At 43.7% G+C, this 8883-nt stretch overlaps 1 long non-coding RNA gene across 1 annotated transcript in view; it reads right to left on the minus strand.

Annotated features, from left to right (window-relative positions):
- Nucleotides 1-405: 405 nt before the first annotated feature.
- LOC119411751 overlaps nt 406-8883 on the minus strand; it is a 17059-nt gene continuing 8581 nt past the window's right edge. The window contains exons 2-3 of the long non-coding RNA XR_005186902.1: nt 1860-1864; nt 406-503 (exon numbers count right to left, since the gene is read on the minus strand). This is a non-coding gene — a long non-coding RNA (uncharacterized LOC119411751). The remainder of the gene's footprint in view (nt 504-1859; nt 1865-8883) is intronic.

Raw genomic sequence — 8883 nt, forward strand, 5'->3', positions numbered from 1 at the left:
AGAAAGTCTGTTGTTTTAGTCCTCTTAGATTTGTCTGCTGCATTTGACACTGTTGATCACAGCATTTTAATCTCTCGTCTTGAGCACTGTGTGGGCATCAGGGGTGTTGCCCTTAATTGGTTTCAGTCGTATTTAACCAATAGGAGTTTCTGCGTAAAAATCGACAATTTTATGTCTTCCACTGCTCCTCTTCCACATGGTGTCCCCCAGGGCTCAATCCTTGGCCCTCTTTTATTTGCCCTTTACTTACTCCCCCTTGGCTCGATTTTTAGGAAGCATGGCATTTTATTTCACTTTTATGCTGATGATTGCCAGATCTATTTTCCCATGGCACAAAACAACACAGTTCAACAACTTACACACTGCCTTAATGATGTTAAGGCATGGTTCTCTCTTAACTTCCTTAGTCTAAATGAGAACAAGACTGAAGTTATGATGTTTGGACCAAGTTGCCGTCCCTCTCCCAGCATAGATCTTGGCTCACTGTCATTTTATCTCAAGGACTGTGTCACCAATCTGGGGGTGAAGTTTGAGTCTGATTTTAAATTTGAAAAACAGATCAGCAGTGTTGTTCAGAAAAGTTTTTATCAACTCCGCCAAATAGCAAAAGTGAAACCAATCCTAGCAAGACCTGACTTGGAGAAATTAATCCATGCTTTTATCACAGCTCGTCTTAACTACTGTAATGCGCTGTATGCAGGCATTAGCCAGACGTCTCTTGCTCATCTGCAGCTTGTGCAGAACTCTGCTGCTCGCCTGTTAACTCAGGCTCGTAGGCGCGAGCATATTACTCCCATCCTGGCGTCCCTTCATTGGCTCCCTGTGCACTACAGAATTAATTTTAAGCTTTTGCTGTTTGTTTTTAAATGTCTGAACAACCTTGCCCCACCATATCTGTCTGAGCTGCTTCAGCCTTACTGTCCACCCCGATCCCTACGATCAGCTGATCAGCTGCTGCTGACAGTCCCTAAAACTATGCTGAAGCTCAGAGGTGACAGAGCGTTTGCTGTTGTTGCTCCCAGGTTGTGGAACGATTTACCCTTGAGTGTCAGACAGGCCTCCTCTCTTCCGGTTTTTAAATCTCTTTTAAAGACACACTTTCATTATTTGGCTTTTAACACGTGATCTTATCTTTTATGGCTTTTTAATACACCTGCTGTGAAACTGGTATGTGAATGTTTTTTTATGTTTCGTTGTGTATGCTTTGTATGTTTTTATTGTTTTGGTTGTTTTTATTGTTTTATTGTGCAGCACTTTGGCTACCCTTGTGGTTTTTAAAATGTGCTATATGAATAAAGTTGATTGATTGATTGATTGAAGTTAATGATGTCCATTTAACCTGTGAATACAGGGTGCAATGGTGGGTACGGTAGTTACAGCCAGTTATGAATCTTAGGGCACCATGATAGGCACCATCCAACAACTGCACGGTGGTTGTAGGAGAGTTCATGTAAATAATGTCTCCGTAGTCAATGGAGGGAAGGAAAGTCGCAATTACAAGGTGTTTCCTAGCATTCAGAGTTAGACAGGATCTATTTCTGAAAAAGAAACCCAATTTAACTCTTTACTAGGATATCCATGTGGAGTTTAAAAGAGAGATGCAAATCGACCAAGATACCCAAGCATTTGTAGGAATTGACAAACTCAATAGAGACACCATTTGAGGACAAAATCAGAGGAAGAACTGCTGGGACCGACATCCTGTTTGAAAACAGCATCCTTTTGGTTTGGTCTGCGTTTAGGACAAGTTTGATTGTGATGTTGTGTGGGGTTTGTTTGGAGTGGGAAGTTTTCGCTTAAATTTGCAGTGGTTTTGTGCACAGTCGACTCTACACATCATCAGGGAGGCAAACCAAAACATATCCTCTAATCTACTGATTTCCTGCAGACTCCTGTGTGTGGTGCACCATCCTGTCACCAGGTTAAAAGGTTTTACCCTAACCAATAACTGATTGCTTTTACAATATGGTGTTTTGCATTGCTATAATAAAATTTGAGTCTGAGCCCACGCCACTGCATGTTTGTGACAGCTTCCGTCCAAAAGAACAATATATCAGTGGCCCGTAGTCCTAACCTCAGAACATGGTATTTCATGTGGTGCAATGGTCTCACAGAAGACTTGGTCTGATAATATGGCCTCAATGGTCCAACTATTGCCCCTTTTCCGTTAGTACCGGTACGGGCCGGTACAGCCCGGCTCTACTCTACTCGGTACGGTACAGGTTGTGTTTCCATTATGCTTTCAGTACCGGTTCCAGTGGGCGGGGTTCAAATTGACGTCACCACCTCTCACCAGCTGGTGGCGCTGAGACGCAGAAACTGTTTTCAGTACAGGTTGAGAATTTATGTTATTTTGAAGTTGTGTGTATGTATGTATGCATGTATGTGTGTATGCATGTATACATGTGTATAAATATATACATATATACACATATATATATATATATATTTATATACATATACATATATATATATATGTATACACATATACACAAATATATATGTATACACATATGTGTATATATTTATGTGTGTGTATATATATATATATACACACACACACACATATATATATCACATATGTATATACACACAATTATGTATATATATGTATATATATACACATATGTATTTATATACATATATATGTATTTATATATATTCATATATATTTATATACATATATATGTATTTGTATATATACATATATATTTATCTATATTTACTTATAGATATAAATATATATATATATGTATATAAATTAAAACTCTGATGAACCAGATTCTACAAAAACATTACATTTAAATTTTTATAGGTTTTCATCATCATTTGATGTATTTGCACTCATTGTGTCTACTTTTAATGTTCATTTTAAATGTGTGGTTTTCTTTCTTGTTCACATATAAACATTTTATTTTTAGCTTTGCTTTAAAGTTCTTGTTTTGTGGTTTGTACATTTGTGGGTTAAAATAAAGTTGAACTGAAGGTCGTCTCTTCTTTAAACATGTTTGAGGGAAATATTCCTGATATCCAATAGTTTTGTGTCTTTTTATGATTTTCATCTGAGTTAACAGTCATTAAAGTGAAAACAGGATTTCATGATGAAGCTGGCACCGTTTATTTTATTTTTAATCTTCAACGCTCTGCTGGTCTCGCACGACACTGCCCGCAGTCACACGATCCTCTCCTCCGGAGAAGAGGAGGCTGGGAGGCTCATCCTCCCAGCTCCGAGCTCTGCTGGTGACTCCAGAGGCTGTTCCAAGACTCCAGCCGTGCGTAATCATGAAGGTCCGACCCGCGCAGACAGGCGGACAGAGACGGGTCTGCGACAAATGGTGGAAGCGATTTTAAAAAACATTTTACGTGTAAAAAAATAATAATCATTTTTAAATCGCTTCAGCATTTTTTTAAAACATTTTTTGTATAAAAACAAAATATTATTTTATTTAAAAATCGCTTCCAGCGTCCGTCCCTGACTGTCCAGTCCGCCTGGCTGCCGGGCGGGATCAGGATTCAGCCTTCATGATTACGCGCGGCCGGGGTCTGGCAACGTCCATCTGCGAGTCCCCATCTCCAGATTCGCAGTGACCTGCGGAGCTCTGAGCACACAAGGCTGGTATCTGGAACCCGAGCCTACGAGTCGGCACATCGAAGGATCTTCCGCGGTGACCAGCTGAACTTGGAGCCGGGGAGATGACGCTCTGCCCGGTCTGGCGCTCAGAGGCTCCGGAGGGAGGATCGGGGTACACCAGCAGAGCTCCATCCAGCTTGCTCTGAATTATGTTGTCGGCCACCAAGCACAAAAAATGCCAGCACATCAACATTAGACCAAGATGTTGTCAGTATTGTTTTTAAAATCTTTAAAATAAGTCCAGGCTGCTCCAGTCCGAGAAATTGCAAATGGCGGATTATTGTTTTGAAACGTTTCTGAAGGATCCAGTGACTCCGCCCCCGACTCCGCCCCCGACCAATCAGTGACCGACAGTGTACTGACGTCACGTTTTTGTACCTCTTCGTACCGGTTAGAACCACAGAGCCAAGGGTACTGAAAATAGTAACAGGTGCTAAGTACCGGTACTAATGGAAAAGCCTCAGAACCGGGCCAAGTAGGGTCAAGTCGGCCCGTACCGGTACTAATGGAAAAGGGGCATTTGTGTACTGACTAATTATAAATGCATATAGATGTCTGTAATGAACTCCAATTCACTGTCCATCCATCCATCCATCCATCCATCCATCCATTTTCTTCCGCTTATCCGGGGTCGGGTTGCAGTGGTAGCAGCCTAAGTAGGGAGGCCCAGACTTCCCTCTCCCCAGCCACTTGGGCCAGTTCCTCTGGGGGAATCCCGAGGCGTTCCCAGGCCAGCCGAGAAACATAGTCCCTCCAGCATGTCCTGGGTCTTCCTCTGGGTCTCCTCCTGGTGGGACGTGTCTGGAACACCTCACCAGGGAGGCATCCAGGAGGCATCCTAAACAGATGCCCAAGCCACCTCCACTGGCTCCTCTCAATGTGGAGAAGCAGCGGCTCTACTCTGAGTTCCTCTCGTATGATTGAGCTTCTCACCCTATCTCTAAGGGAGAGCCCAGACACCCTGCGGAGAAAACTCATTTTGGCCGCTTGTATCTGAGATCTTGTTCTTTCGGTCACAACCCAAACCTCATAACCATAGATGAGTGTAGGAATGTAGATCTATCAGTAAATTGAGAGCTTCACCTTTTGACTCATCTCTCTTTTCACCACGATAGACCTGTACAGCGCCCGCTTCACTGCAGACGCTGCACCTATCCGCCTATCGATCTCACGTTCCATTTTTCTCTCATTCGTGAACAAGACCCCAAGATACTTGAACTCCTCCACTTGGGGCAGGACATCCTCCCTGACCTGGAGAGGGCCCTCTACCCTTTTCTGCCTCAAGACCATGGCCTCGGATTTGGAGGAACTGATCTTTATCCTGGCCACATCGCACTCGGCTGTGAACCGCTCCAGCTAAAGCTGTAGTTCATGATCTGATGAAGCCAATAGGACCATATCATCTGCAAAAAGCAGGGACACAATCCTAAGGCCACCAAAACTGATCCCCTCAACACCTTGGCTGTGCCTAGAAATTCTGTCCATAAAAGTTATGAACAGAATCGGTGACAAAGGGCAACCTTGGCGGAGTCCAACTCCCACCGGGAACAAGCCTGACTTACTGCCGGCAATGCGGACCAGGCTCTGACACCGGTCATACAGGTACCTAACAGCCCGTATCAAAGGGCCCGGTACCCCATACTCCCAGAATACTCCCCACAGGGTTCCCCAAGGGACACGGTCGAGCGCCTTCTCCAAGTACACAAAGCACATCACATGTAGACCAGTTGGGCAAACTCCCACACACCCTCCAGGACCCTGCTGAGAGTGTAGAGCTGGTCCAGTGTTCCACAACCAGGACAAAAACCACACTGCTCCTCCTGAATCCAAGGTTCGACTATCTGACAGACCCTCCTCGCCAGAACCCCCGAATAGACCTTATCAGGGAGGCTTAAGAAAGTGATCCCCCTGTAGTTGGAACACACTCTACAGTCCCCATTTTTGAATAGGGGGACCACCACCCCGGTCTGCCAATCCAGGGGAACTTCCCCCCGATGTCCATGCAATATTGCAGAGTTGTGTAAGCCAACACAACATCATGAAGATCAACATCATCGCCCGTCTCACCACCATGGGGAGCAGAGCCTTCAGTCGCTCTGCTCCCCGACTTTGGAACTCGTTACCACCTCACATTAGAAACATAAAGTCAGTCTCACAATACAAATCAGAACTCAAAACACACCTTTTTAGATCTGCTTTTTCCACCTGACACAATTGGTTTTGCCTGATTTTATATTGATTTTATACATTGTCTTTTTCTTCCTTTCTTTTTCTTTTCTTTTCTTTTCATCTCTTAGTTTCTGTTACTGCTGATTTTATTCTTTGTACGGTGTCCTTGAGTGCCAGAAAGGCGCCTTTGAAATAAAATGTATTATTATTTATTATTATTATCATCAGGCCAGGATTCTGCGGTCTACACTCATCTCCAGGCCAGCGGTCACTCTTTCAAGGATGAAGATGTTCACATCCTGGACAGAGAGGAACGTTGGTTTGAGAGAGGAGTAAAGGAGGCCATCTTTGTGAAAAGAAATCGTCCATCATTAAACAGGGGTGGAGGCCTCCGGGTTCAACTGTCCCCCTCTTACAATGCTGTGATTGCTAGTATCACTCAGCCCTATGTGAATAGTAAACAGCCATCAGTGTGCTAATGATCCATTGTTAGGCTGATGGTCCTTCTTGAGCATGTGATCAGCTGGTTTAGGTTGTCAGCAGCAAACTGGTTTATCCACTCTGAGAAGGTGCTATTTAAGAGACTGAGCTGAACACAGCACCTCAGACTGAGGAAGTCTCTCGGATGAGAGACAAAACGTTTCTATATTTTTTTGCTTTGTTTTTTTTTTTTGTTTTGTTTTTTTTTTAATGTCCAGAGGACCAGATTGAACTTTTTTGGATTTTTCTACCTGGATTAATAAGCATGCATCAGGACAACCCTACAACATCCAGAGCCTTAAGGAACTCTGGGCGAATCTCGTCCACCCCTGGGGTCCTGCCACCGAGGAGCTTTTTAACCACCTCGGTGACCTCAGCACCAGAGATTGGAGGGCCCGACCCAGAGTCCCCAGGCTCCGCTTCCTCAGTGGAAGACGTGCCGGTGGGATTGAGGAGGTCTTCAAACTATTCTGCCCACCGACCCACGACATCCCGAGTTGAGGTCAGCAGCACACCACTCTCACTATAAACAGTGTTGGGGATATACCACTTTCCCCCCATGAGTCGCCGGATGGTGGACCAGAATTGCCTCGAAGCTGTGTGGAAGTCATTCTACATGGCCTCTTCGAACTCCTCCCATGCCCGAGTTTTTGCCTCAGTGATCATCCGAGCCGCGTGTTGCTTGGACTGCCGGTACCCATCAGCTGCTTCCGGGGTCCCACAGGCCAAAAAGGCCCGATAGGACTCCTTCTTCAATCAATGTCCACCATGCAAGAATAAGTTGTCTTGATGACATTAGATCACAAACTCCACAGAATCACTGTATATGTGGTTTTAATACAATTCACAATTTAAAAGAGAAAATCATTTTGTCTCTGTTCTAAAAAAAGTGAGGTAGCAAAACAGGTATACACTATACAAGTACAGTCCATTTAAATGGTAAATAGACTGTACTTATATAGCGTCTGTCTATCTTATCAAGATGTGCAAAGCACTGTACACTACAGTGTGTGCCCTCATTTACCCATTCATACAGCACTCTACTATATCTCTACATTTTTTTTCTTATGGCTGCTCCCTTCTTCAGGGGTCGCCACAGTGAACTAAGTCGCACAAGGACTTGGCAACTGTTTTTACGCTGGATGTCCTCCTTGACGCGACCACAGACCACCGAGCTACCACAGCCCTCTGTGTGGAGCACAGAGCTGTCATATAGGGTGCCCAGGGGAGCAGATGGTGGGGGTTAAGGGCTTTACTCAAAGGCCCAGAGTGGGGCAAATGAGAGTGGAGGCAGGTGTGGGTGATTCACCTATCCCACCCACATTTTGATGTTGTCAGTAACTGGAGTTCAACCGGCAATCTTCTGATCACAGGCCAACCTTTTCTAACCTCTGTGCCACCACTCTCCAATTCCCTATCGCACAAACTCCACAAAAGCACTGATTATGCTGTTTTAATACAATTCACAATTTAAAAGCGAAAATAATTTTGTCTGCTCTAAAAAAGTGAGGTGGCAATACAGGTATACTCTATATAAGTACAGTCCATTTAAATAGTAAATGGACTGTACTTGTACTGTACAGCACCTTTCTATCTGATCAAGATACTCAAAGCACTTTACGCTACAATTTGTGCCCTCATTTACCCATGCATACAGCACTCTACTATATCTCTACAAAGAATAATCAGTGCTTTGTCATATTCATACACCGATGGGACACACATCGGAGGCAATGAAGGGTTCAGTGTCTTGCCCAGGGACACTTCAGCATATGACTATGGGTGGAATCGATCTCTGAACTGCTCTAACCACATCCACAGTTGCCCAACATGGGACCCAACATATGAACTGAGATGAGTTGTTACACTGTTCTTTAGGGCTGCAACAACGAATTGCTAAAATCGATAAAAATCGATGATTAAAAGCGTTGGCAATGAATTTTGTTATCGATTTGTTGTGACGCGCGATTATGCGTCTTTCACGACGCTGCGGAGCCGTTTTGTTTTGTTCATGGGCAGTTCATTGTCAATGCTGACTGACTGAATAAAGTTTGAATAAAAACAAAACTGCAGCGCGAGTTGAACAGAGCGAGGGGGGAGCGGAGCAGAGGCGGTGTTTTCAAAGGAAATTTAAGTAAATTTTACAAATGACCGACACAGCGAAAACTGTTCGACCCAAGTCCTCCAAAGAGTGGGAGAACTTCACAAAGATAAAAAAAGGGAAACATGCCGCTTTGAAAATCGCTGACACGACACGAGAGAACCACGCTGTTATAAACGTAAACATGTCGGAGTCACGAGGAGGAGGAAGGAGCTGCAGCTGATACAACTCTTCATGTGTTGCAGGTGAGTCTCTACAATTTAACACATTGTTCTGTTTCCAGGTGAGAAAACGTAACATCAGTTTGTCTCTGGTAGATGAAGCTGCTGTTTGTTTGTTTGTTTATCTGATTAATGACGGTGATAGAGAACGTGTGTGTTACTTTTTATTTAATTTAATTGGTACAAGCAGTGTTTAAATGTGATTTATAAATAAATCTAACACAAAGATAATAATTTAATGATTAAGCTTCAACTTTTAATTTGCTGGCAAAGTCTGAAGA

Source organism: Nematolebias whitei, chromosome 7 (assembly GCF_014905685.2).
Source record: "Nematolebias whitei isolate Nwh7 chromosome 7, NemWhi1, whole genome shotgun sequence".
Taxonomy (NCBI): domain Eukaryota; kingdom Metazoa; phylum Chordata; class Actinopteri; order Cyprinodontiformes; family Rivulidae; genus Nematolebias; species Nematolebias whitei.